This window comes from Vanessa atalanta, chromosome 29 (assembly GCF_905147765.1).
Source record: "Vanessa atalanta chromosome 29, ilVanAtal1.2, whole genome shotgun sequence".
Lineage (NCBI taxonomy): Eukaryota > Metazoa > Arthropoda > Insecta > Lepidoptera > Nymphalidae > Vanessa > Vanessa atalanta.
The window spans coordinates 1553013-1566281 of NC_061899.1; the positions used below are offsets into that span (position 1 = coordinate 1553013).

The 13269-nt window shown below is 34.8% G+C and overlaps 1 protein-coding gene across 2 annotated transcripts in view; it reads left to right on the forward strand.

The window, feature by feature from the left end:
* The window catches only part of LOC125075001 (synaptotagmin-7), a 322472-nt gene that overhangs the window by 46107 nt on the left and 263096 nt on the right, over nucleotides 1-13269 (forward strand). The window lies entirely within an intron of this gene.

Here is a 13269-nt window from a genome sequence, read left to right on the forward strand (position 1 = left end):
CAATGCGGGTTGGCGGAATACACATGTGGCAGAATTTCGTTGAAATTAGACACATGCAGGTTTCCTCACGATGTTTTCCTTCACCGCCGAGCACGAGATGAATTATAAACACAAATTAAGCACATGAAAATTCAGTAGTGCCTGCTTGGGTTTGAACCCGAAATCATCGGTTAAGATGCACGCGTTCTAACCACTGGGCCATCTCGGCTCTGTATATTATGGCAAATGAAATTCTGTCAGATGTGTAATTTATCAACCGGTATTAGTTCATTACTGTGAAATAAGGTCCAAGTTTTTGTTTTATATAGTAGGCTGACGAGTAAATAATCCATCTGATGGAAAGTCACACTGGCTGGATGACAGTTACACTGGATGATGACCACAACAATACTAAGTAGTGCTGCTTGACGGTAGAATCTGATGAATAGGCGGTACACAGATGGGCTTGCTAAAAGCCTTACCATCCAGTCAAAGTCTACTCACCAAGAGGATAAGATGCCCAGTACTGCGACATTGACTTCATTTTATATCATTGCAGTCAAATATTTTCATGCGAAGAAAATCGCAGGAAAGCGTTAAATTACGGCTCAACATCATATAATATAGTTAGTAATTTTAGATATAGGTATTTATAGTAGAGCTAGAAATGCGGTTAGTTCAGTATTAGCTGAGTCACCGGAAGTTCCACGGAATAATCAACGTTAAGCCATGACGAAGAGTATTAAGAGTGTCTTACATTAACTTAGTAATGGATTAGTTTGCTAAAGACTTTTTACATGTTCTGAATGACCCAGTGGAAAGGAAAATTAGAATTTAGTTGTAGATCGTAGATACATATATGTATATTTAATTTCAAAAAAAGTAAATTGTGACACTAAGGTAATGGTACTGAGAGCAATTAAACCATTCTTTGCATTTTAAATACGCCACCAACCTTGGGAACTGAGATGGTATGTCCTTGTGGCCTACCACCAAATGCACCACAATGATATAACATCTTAGCTCTAAAGTTAGTGGTGCATTGGCCATGTAAAGAATGGTTATAATTATTACTGTGCCATTGTCTATTGACGGTGGTGATCACTTACCACTAGGTGGCCTATTTGCCAATTCATATACATATATCATAACAAATATATATTATGTACGGTATACCAAGAGTATAATAAACAGAGGGTATCCTGAATTACCCTCTGTTTATAGTACACTTAAATAATTCAATGATATAATACACACTTGGACATGCGTGCACTGGATTTAATTACACGAATAAATATTTCCACTCGACGTCAGAATCACTCAACGATTGTTGTGAATTCTGAATTTATTGGGAGTTCGAATTAATTTTATTTGGCAATTTCGCGATCATTCATCGATGTTTAATGAAAATTTGAGAACAGATTTAAATTATTCGCGTGAAATGACCGTCAACGACAACTATAGCTGATTTTTTTTATTATTAATTTGGAGTTTTTTTCTTGGAATAATGAGAAAAACTCTGTCATTTCCATTCCATTTCGAGATGGGTTAGTTAATTAGTATTTATGTAATCTTCTATAGCACTTTAACTGCCTGTTTGGTCTAGTAGTTAGATTTTGGTCGCTGATCCAAAAGGCCTGGGACCATACCCAAGGTCAGATTTTTCTATTGCAAAAATTCTCTGTAAAATAGTCTGAAGTCTGGAAGTTGGCAGTGTATCTACTCCCGTGTATCATAACATCTCACATAAAAACGTTGGTTCTGCACCTGAACTCTGTTTGGTCTATTCGGATTTGCCGTCCCATCGGTATATGAGGGTCGCACTTGTGTATAATATATCCTGTATCCCTTAAAATTTGTCGCTGTGACCAAAATAACTCAGGAAGACTTCATCATCACCTTCTGTGATGTCAAAAACTCACAGATACGCAAAACTTAGTCCTAACTTATAAATGCTTTCAAATCGAAACCCCGAAAACTCAAATCATCATTACCGTACAAATTTTACGTAATTTTTTTTGGTCAGAGATATAAAGTACATTTTGGTGTCTAACGCCTGCCCTCGCTCCTCAGATGTAGGCGAGTCACGATCAGAAACTGTCAGATATCGCTAGTTATTTTCAAGATTATGAGTTCATTTTCTAACAACCACTTTGCTTGCTTCAGATTAAATTCTTCAACATAATCTTCAATCTTAAAGTTATAATAAATTACGTCATGTGTATGACTTGTATGACCGCAGTAATACTTAATCCTTAATTCCTTGAAGACAGTACAATTGTATGCCTAACAATAATAATCGTAGTGTACTGCGGCAAGGTGGACGGACGATTTAAAAAAGGTGGCAAGTACGGGTTGGTGGGCGTTCTATAGGTAATGATGTAAGGCTGAAAAAAAAATTGTTGTTGCACTTATAAATTCAATCGATCAACCATTGTCTTTTTTAAATTGCCTCAACTTAACTTTTATTTTGATATAAGTATTAAAGTAATTTATTCTTACTCTGAGTCTGTGATTAAGATACACAATTGTTAAATAAATACTTCTATCTTAAAATAGTCAATCCTTATCGATATTTTTAAAAGTCGCACTTAAAAAGTGTTTTACTTTAGCACTGATCATCATTATTTTTTAATTTTAGTAATACCATTGGTAGGTGGACGAGCAAAGTTTCCACCTGACGAATGGTCACTTTTAGACAGACAAAAATTGGCGCTGTAAGAAATATCAACCCTTCATAACCAATGCACCACCAACCTTGAGAACTAAGATTTTACGTCCTTTGTGCTTGTACTAACTTACTCAGAACATAACAATACTAAATATTACTGTTTAAAGGTAGAATATCTGATGAGTTAGTGATGTCTATCCAGATGGACTTTCTACTACTAAGTATGACAAATAATAGTAGTCTCAGCTACTATCTACTTCATCCTGCCTTGTTCTGCCATCTACTGTTTAATATAATATACTTAGCGTCAATATACTGTGAGTGCAATATATTTGTCATTATTATTATTAAAGACTTACGTTCCCATCAAGAAAGCATTTGAAACATAATCCATCATGCTACTCTGTTCGGATTACAGGATATAACGCCTCAAAATTTCTTATGACATAAGCAGATTTCCGCACGATGTTTTCCTATAGCAACGTACATGATATGAATTTGTAAAGCGTTTGCATTTCAAATATTCAGCGATGCTAGCTTCGAAATAGAACCTTCTTTAAAATAATACTATTACCTAAAATAAGTACATATTTATAACTTGGTTTTGGTGGCACAATAGTTTTAGGATAGATTAGCGACTTTTTCACCAGTAGATACTTAAACCGTGGAATTATTAAGACTTAACATTTGACCTTGAAGGTCAATTTTAACTCTACCCACTAAGATTAAGTGTGCTGTGTTCAAAAATTTCATCTCAGATTGCTATATAGGGCAATCGATTGCGTGGAAAATTTGACCTTTAGATACTAACAAGTGGCTTTATTAAAAGCCTCTGAAGATGCTTAATGTTTATTTATGTCCCAATTTGTAATGAAGCAAGGTATGTCGAGCTCCAAGTGTTCCTTGTACCGGAAGTTTCCGTCAAAACTTTTACAACCCCTTAAACTTTGGAACTTGGTAGTGTTAACTCTTCCGTGCTTCCTAATGTACGTAAAATGCTCCCAAAGGGTTATGAAGGAGGAAATAGAGTGGACACCTTTCGCATACTTTACAGTATTATAATAATATCTAGTATTTTTGTTATTCCGAAAAGACAATCGTTGCTGTAAACAAAATCAGTCACTTCTTACTATGTCTACTTTACGCGATACTTTAAACAAATATGCATGTATGCATATGCGTGAGAAGTTCTTCTTCTTCGGCGTAATTAAAGATATTTTAATTGCATGCAAAATAATTAATTACAATAATATAATAATTATTATGATTGTAATAGTAGTAAACATTGTAAAATAAGTAGTCTATATCTCGATATAATATATAATCACTCGTGATTTGACATTTAAATGGCAGTTTCTTGATATTCAATGTTTTGGACTTAAATAAATAGAATGTGAGTTCTACAATTGAGAGTAGAAGCAAGAAATGTGAGCAAGTGTTTTAAGGGTGAGTTAAGGGTTATCGTTCACGAATCACATATAAATTGACAGCTAATGTCTCATAAAATACGTATTTTAAAAACTCACGACCGTGTTCTGCCCTTTTGGTTTTATTCTAAGAGAACGGTTGTACAACTCTCTGTATGTGTTATATACGAAGCTAAGAATGCACAATGCAATACGCCCGCAGCTAGATTTCTTTGTGTTTGGACACCTAGGCTTTGAGTATAGAAACTAGACCACTAGAATATTAGCACTGGCCTCAAATATTAGTTTCCCCCTAACCTTCTTTCTTGGATTTACAAAAGAGAAATCTTTTCGAAGAAAACCACGGTTAAAAGATGGCAAGGAGATTTAGAGAATTACTAAATTAAAACTAATTTGTATGAGAAAATCGTGATAGCGTCCGTCCGAACTTACTTTTAATTTTACTTATTTACTTATTATTGGAATATAATATTTTAACAGGCAATTAATATCGATTGAGGAGAGTGGAGATTATTCCTCCACGATGCTCCAATGTAGTTTTATGGATAAACATGTGTCGGATTTTATCAGATAAACGCATACAAGTCAACGACTTGAACCCAAAATCATCGGCTTTTAACTGTAATGTAAGGAATGCTTAATATTTCTTACAGCGACAATGTCTATTGTCAGTGTACTTAATATCAGGTGGTCCAGTTGCCTCCCAACTATGATACCTTGCTTTCTGCACCCCGCTCCCCCCTCAAACGCAGGTGAAGCTGCGAGGATAGAAATAACGACGTCGAAAATTAATCCAGTCCATGAATAATGCTTCAAAATTATTTACTTACAAAACGACCTTTTGTGTTATATTCGGTATGGAAACTTCGCCTTTTGTCAAATTTTCATAGAAATTATCTCTGATAAATGGAATTTATTTACATTTTACATACAACAGTATTTTTTCAATGAAAAATAATAGCTTTTGTTTTGTAACAGAATATGTAGCTTCAATTAGAGGAATGAGGACCATGTTGTGAGGTTTTGAGAATGGATGTGGATGGATATAGAGGTAGTGGACGACCCAAGAAACGATGGATGGATTGTGTGAAAGACGATATGGTTAGAAAGAATGTTACTTGTGAGATGACGTCTGACAGAAAGTTTGGAAGAGGAAGACATGCTGCGCCGACCCCAAGTAAAATTGGGATAAGGGCAGGAGGATGATGATAATGATGTCGTTTCAATTTGTTAAATAATTTAAGTTATCCCAATTACATAACGAAGGGAATTTCTAATATATTTGCGTTGATACGAATAAATAAATATACATATGTTTAAGTATCCAACCGTTACCACTTAGGTACTCATCGAATATTCTACCACCAAACCAGTTCCAAAAGTTGGCGGCGCATTGGCGTTAACAAAAGGTTAATATTTCTTACTGCTCCCATTGTCTAAGGGCACTGGTGACCACCATCCTTCAGATTGCCCATTTGCAATATACGATTTTAAATCAAACCAGTTTGTCCTAGTGCAAAGCGGTTTGTCGTTCGAGTTTCAGGATGTACTCGCTTGATTTGACCTAAATATAGACTTAACTAGTTCGCAAAATTCTATATCAAAACTAGTATTTATAATTCATCTCGTGATCGGTAAAAGTTAAACTTACTAGATATTCCTACTATGCGTGGTGGAATTTGCTACGAACTTTCACTTTAAAAGGAGAAACTCTTAACCTAGACGTGGTATATTTACAGGTTTAAAATGAATAGCACAAATCAACCAATCAAATCAATGAAAAGTATTCTTTATCAAATAAGTCTCATAAAAGTTCTTTTGAATCGTCAGGTTACAGTGTTGTATATGTAAAGCTACCACCGGTTCGGAAAGTAGATTCTTCTGAGAAGAACCGGTAAGAAACTCAGCAGTTAATCTTTTCCGCGATTTTGATTACAGAGTACGTAAATCACAGTTACTTTGTTATATATTCTGCCTAGCCGAGATGGCCCAGTGGTTAGAACGCGTGCAACTTAACCGATGATTTCGGGTTCAAACCCAGGCAGGCACCATTGAATTTTCATGTGCTTAATTTGTGTTTATAATTCATCTCGTGCTCGGCGGTGAAGGAAAACATCGTGAGGAAACCTGCATGTGTCTAATTTCAACGAAATTCTGCCACATGTGTATTCCGCCAACCCGCATTGGAGCAGCGTGGTGGAATATGAGGAGAGGTCTTTTAGCCCAGCAGTGGGAAATTTACAGGCTTCTAATGCTAAAAAAATATCCTGTCTAGAAATCAATAAATACGTAGTCCACGCTTTTTTATCTTCAACAATCTTATATTGAGTAATATGCCTTATTTATCAATGTAATTTCGACATGAGTTTTAAATTTTTTAATAGGAACCGTAAAGCTTAATCTTTACGTTCATTTTCTCATAAAACATTTCCGTATCTAAACACGGCAACGCTTTATGAGTTTAATTTCATCAATAAATTTTCAGAAAATCGCTACGTATTTCGTAGTTGAAAATTTGACTGTGGATAAAATTGGTAATTTAGCATGAATTCACATCTATTATATAGTATTATGAGGTTGGAGTGTTTGTTTGTTTAAATTAGTTACAAATATTTTTAGTAATAATAATAAAAAAAAATTGTGGTAGGGATTTTTGCAAGTCCGTCTACCAACAAACCAACACATAAAATTATCACCAATAAAATATAAAATAAAAATATTGGAAAACATCACATACATTACTCTGATCCCAATTTAAGTAGCTAAAGCACTTGTGTTATGGAAATCAGATGTAACGACGGTACCACAAACACCCAAACCCAAGACAATATAGAAAACTAATTAACTTTTTCTATATCGACTCGGCCGGAAATCGAACCTGGAACCTCGGAGTTGCGTACCCATGAAAACCGGTGTACACACCACTCGACCACGGAGGTCGTCAAACTTCATATTGTTGTGTTTAAATTGGAATGTTGAGTGAGCCAGTGTAAGACACCCTTGTTTTTTCGTCGTAACATAATAAGTATTTGTTTTTTTTTTATAATAACTTGGTGACGTCATTTTGGTAGACTTTTTTTAGGCTTTTTAATTAGGAACTTGTTGTAATGTTTTGCTTCATTGAATATCAAGATTAAACCTATAATTTTTAGATTAAGACAAGATCGATCAAATAGATCATTGCATTTCTCTTTCATTTTAACTAGCTTCGTTAAGAAGATAATTAGTGACCGCATTTAACGAGAATTTTACGACAAATTTTGTACAGAATCCATTTGAAGAGTTTAATTCTGTCCCCGGCTTCCTTGATGCTATATCAGAAGTGTGCTTCGCATTTAACATCAAGACACGTTCGCGATATACATCGTTTGTAACGCCATTTTAAGTTTGCGTTCCGAATTTAAATTTTAAAATGTTTCATTCTAATAAAACAACCGTTAAAACGAGTTGCTTTTATAAAATTTCACTCTTAATGCAATGATATAAAGTTGAAAATCGCGTGAATAGTTATGAGTAATTAGTATTGCTTTTTGTTACGCCATATTTTGTGTTATGAAAATGAAATGAATGAACGCTTTAAGTTTTGTATATTTAACGTAACAAACAATTGAATAAAAAAAAATGTTTTGTTGTATTTCAGATATTAAAGATGTGCATTTTTTTAAATAAATAAATAAATAAAAATTGGACAACATCACAGAAATTAATCTGATCTCAATGTAAGTAGCTAAGGTACTTGTGTTATGGAAAATCAGAAGTAACGATGGTACCACATACATCCAGACCCAAGACAACATAGAAACTAATGAACTTTTTACCCATGAAAACCGGTGTACACACTGCTCGACCACGGAGGTCGTCGTTTAGTTAGTGAGTTTATATAAAATAAGGACTACTTAGGCAAACGTAGTATAGGACGCCCAGTGGCGACGGGAACCGACGATTTTAAAAAGGTGCCAGGTAGATCCGAGCTGACCAAGATTGAGATGGTTGGCATTCTATGGACCTATTGATTAGATTGATTAAATTAGATATCAATGGTGGACAAGTAAATGGGCCACTTGATGGTAAGTGGTCACCAATGCCCATACATTGGCGCCATAAGATTTTAACCATTCTCTACATTGCCAATGCGCCACCAACCTTGGGAACTGAGATGATATCTCCCTTGTGCGTGTAGTGTAGTGTGTACCTTGGCTTTCACGCTTTAAGCGGAAACAACAATTCTAAGTATTGCTGCTTAGTGGCAGCATACGGGTGGTGCCTAGCCAGACAGGCACAATGCCCTTCCACCAAGTAGGCTTCTTTTAATATTTCGTAAGTTCGTTTACTGTGATAACACCGAACTGAACAATAAAATGGTCTAAGCATTCATGGCTCTCTGAATCTCTCTGAATTACTAATTCATTATTATATATTATTATTAGTTACCTTTAATTATAAATGCTTTCAATGTTCCGTCAACTTGCTGGCAATAATGTTCTCGACGTGTGTAATCAAACCTATTTAATTCAAGACTACTTTCAGATATGTCTTAGGTGGACCCCTAAGTCGTCCAGGGCCCCCTAAACTTACGGTCCGGCCCTGGGTGTCCTCCGACATATCTCTTTTTTATTATCTACAGACTAAGCATGCCCTTGTTACAAACATGCTAGACGTATTTTTTTGCTTGTTCAGAAATATTTAATAATAATAACGTATATGTCGCATCAACTATGACATTATACTTATAAGAATAAACACTGTGTCAAAGTAAAGTCAAAGCGTGTAAATGTCCCACTGCTGGGCAAGACCTCCCTCCCTTTTGAGGAGAAGGTTTTAAGATTACTTTAAACTACCACATACCTACCATGCCGATCATCCTTAGCATTGTTAATGTTGGTGACCTAATCGTTGTCCTAGTACTTGAATGGTGTTCTCTAAAGGATAAGATAAAAACCATAAACACTAACAATAATAATAAAATGTTTACTAAACTTTTTAGTCAGAAACCAATTTAGATTTATTTTACTTAACACGAGGAAACGACTCGTCTTTTTGGAATACGTGATAAGCATCGATGCAGATTACAAACGGTAAATTTTGCTTTTGTATTCACTTTTGTTGCTTAACTATAATGCACCGTAACTTAGGAGAATATTGGATTTGACCTTGAACCGAAAAAGCAAAACAAACTAGACACATTTGTCATAACCCAAATCGGATTCGAATTTCAAATATCCAAGGAACGTCGGATGCTAAAGCTAGTCAATGTATCATTGTATCGATTTCGTTTCGGTAACATTCGTGCGAGGTCGGATGTGTTCGGGGAATAGGGTGGGTTATCCAAGAGCGGTAATGACAATGCATTCAACCCAATATTTTAAATTTTAAATCGGCTTCTATAAATATATACATATTTTGTAAAATAAGGGGATGGGAAAATGGTATTGGTGTGATAAGAAATATTAACCATTCCTTACATCGCCAATGCGGCACCAACCTTGGTATCTATGATGTTACTTCCCCTTTGCCTTTTGTTACCCTACTTCATTCAAGTTTCAAACCATAATAGTACAAAAAATCAATATGACAAACTATTATACCATTATATTATTAGATAAGATTTTAAATTAACATGGGTATTGTTATTAATATAAGTATTTAAAACGGGTTATATACCATGCTTTTTATTTTTGTTTGGTGGAGCTCGATATTTCGACATTACCTACGAATGACTCTCGTGGTACATAACCATATATGACAAGGTAAATATCTTGCTTAAAATACTGATATTATTACATAAATTATACATAATCAAACTTAATAATTTTAATGATACGACCTTCTACTACTATGAAAGTCGTAAGTCCTTGGATATCATTTAAGAACTCCTTTAAATTTATATATATATTATAAACCGACTTAAGGTGATACGCTATATTGATGCGTGTGTCCATCAAATGTCATTATTATCACTAATAATATACGAGAATATTCAGCTTGGGTTCGGTCTTACAGATAAGCTTGATTTCTTTAACTTTTGTTGTCGCCGAGTAAGAACATCTTTACTCTTAAATAAGGAGGAATATTATTTAATTTCAATTTAAATTTAATTTAATTACAGGCAATGCTAAGACCTTTTTTTAACAATCGTTTTGAACATTAATGAATAATCCTCTATATTAATAATTTCGTGCAGCTCTCTATCGTAGAGACCCGATCGAAACCGATCCGCCATTTTATATCGTAAAAAAAAATATAATCGACAAAATAATTCCGCAAAAATCTTGTAATTGGGTCTATTTTAATCCATAAAATTCAATGACATGACAGTTCAACGGGCCGCCATGTTTGATGTTTACGGGTGTTGTTTTAGATGTTTGATAATCACAATGTTAACGAAAAAGTTATCAATGGTATATGAAAAGTAAATGATAAGAGTAAAACCGGATTCTCATCTTGTATAATATATTTAAAAGCTGTTACAAAATCCAAATGATTTTAAAAGTATCAAATGCGTTGTCCTTAAAACGAATTCATATTTAGCTTGAATGGTAGTTACGTCATAAGCTGAAAAATGGCGGGAACGGGCGCCATTACCGAGTTTGAGTTGGTATTTATTTTTTATGACTTCTGATGTTACATTCGTGTATTTATGTCGAATGGTCGTCTTGATTAAATATTGTATTTACAAGAATATAAGCTTGGCACGAATTTAAAGCACCCGAAACTTAGCTACTTATAAAATAATATTATTTCCTTAAACCTTCTTAGAAACACGGTGTGCATCCTCTGGTATAATAAGTTAAAAAGCATGCTCATTCGAAATTTTTTTTCTTTATTTAAAATACGAAGGCCACGTAATCTTTAACGAGTACAACATGTCCATTGTTTGGCTGTTTGTCAGTAGAATATTTGAAAGGTGCATATACCCAAGCTAGCACCAGTAACGTGGTCAAACCATGATCACAAGTCAGTATTTCAACATGGCGATTCTTCAAAGCCAAATAAATTACGTAACAAAGTTCCATGTTTTTTTTAGTTTTAACTGATAATGGCAGAATGTGCAGCGCTTTTTTGTAAGAACGATCGGTCGTAGTAAATTACTGAACAGCGCTTTACTATGAGTAACAGCTGCTCATGATCAGCATAATGAAATGCGAGCGAAAGGCTCTTCTTTCTTATTTTCACTCCATGGATAATTAATTAAGATTTTAAAATACAAATTTACCATCATAATTAATCTTTGAGGGATATTTTTTTAGCTATTTTTCAATTGAATATTCTTGAAAAACAATATTTCCATTTTTTTAGCATTAGCAGCCCGTAAATGTCCCACTGCTGGGATAAAGGCCGCCTCTCCTTTGAGGAGAAGGTTTGGAGCATATTCCACCACACTGCTCCAATGTGGGTTGGCGGAATACACATGTGGCAGAATTTCGTTGAAATTAGACACATGCAGGTTTCCTCACGATGTTTTCCTTCACCGCCGAGCACGAGATGAATTATAAACACAAATTAAGCACATGAAATTTCAGTGGTGCCTGCCTGGGTTTGAACCCGAAATCATCGGTTAAGATGCACGCGTTCTAACCACTGGGTCATTTCGACTCTTATTACGAGATATCTATACCATCAAGAGGAAATTCACTTCGAAATAAATCTAAGATCTTCCAATTCAATTTGTGATAAAGACATACTTGGCGGTAAGGTAGGGTAGGTACTCCCTACCTTACCGCCAAGTATACCCACTCATCAGATATTGTACCTCCAAACAACAGTACTCAATATTGTTGTGTTCCGGTTTGAAGGGTGAGTAAGCCAGGGTAACTACAGGCACAAGGGACGTAACATCTTTGTTCCCAAGGTTCGTTTGGCATTGGCGATGTAAAGAATGGACAATATTTCTTACAGCGCCATTGACTATGGGCCACCAGTGACCACTTACCATTAGGTGGCCCTTATTCGCATCCGCCAACCTAGACCACTAAAAAAAAAGTTACACATGAAAACGTTACAAAAATTGACTTTGAAATATATGTCTCATCACCCAAAGTTTCATTTGAACTATTGTGTTAGTTTTATAACAATACGACTGATCCTTTTGATAGAATAAATGATTATCACGGTATAGACCCGATAAGTGAGGATAAGCTGATAACGCCAATTTTCAGACTCCGCAAAGCCAATAAATCTTTTCTGGAATAACGTTTTGGATTGTAGAATAAAATTCCGCAGATACATATAGATTTGAAAATCTATGAAGTTATATATTTCGTAGATAAGGAATTTTTAGTATTGATTCAATAAAAGATTACGATTACACGAGATAATTTGTTGAATTAGACTGGATATTTGATGGACTTTGGAATTACTGCCATAGAGAAAAATAACTACTGAGTTTTTTGACGATTCTTTTCAGTAGAATCTAGTAAAGTTTATTTAACGTATGTCACTAAGTCAAAGTAACAGTCTAAAAACGTCCCACTGTTGGGCTTAGGTTCTCTTCTATTTGAGAAGGTTTGGTTCTATCTCGCTGCTCGAATAGGCGTATGCAGGTTTTTTCAGGATGTTATACTTCACTGCTGAGCACGACATTAATAAACGCAAATTAAGCACATGAAAATTTAATGGTGCTTGCCGGGGTTTGAATCCGCAATTATCGGTTAATTGCACACGTTCTAATTATGGAGCCATCCCGACTAATAAAGGTAATAGGATTTTTTTACCAAATATACACCTCAAATTTCAATAGGACTCAACGGGAAGTATACTTACCTAAACAAGAAATATTTTCATAAATGACAGAGTTCTGAGGTTACAGACATAAAAATAGGTACTATTGAAAAGTTATCCGGAAGAAAATATAAAACTCCTACGTGCCAATAAAATGCATGCATGCATTGTATATACACAAACTTTAGTTTGTGTAGCCATTTCAATGTTATGGATTGGAATTTCCTGAAAGACGAAAAACAAAGTGAAACAAAGAAAATTTCGCAACGTGAATATTTCCATAGATTGAAAGAGATATTACTATCTAGACCTTCATTTTTCAATACACCTGATATCTAGACTTGCGAGAGGCACTCTTTGTAATGAACTTGTATATTTGGTGTTGTAATGTACCAATGATTTTTTGAGAGGACTAGGTGTGGTAGATTAAATACTCCGTGCGAGATCCGCGGCTGCATATGACGCAAAACAATT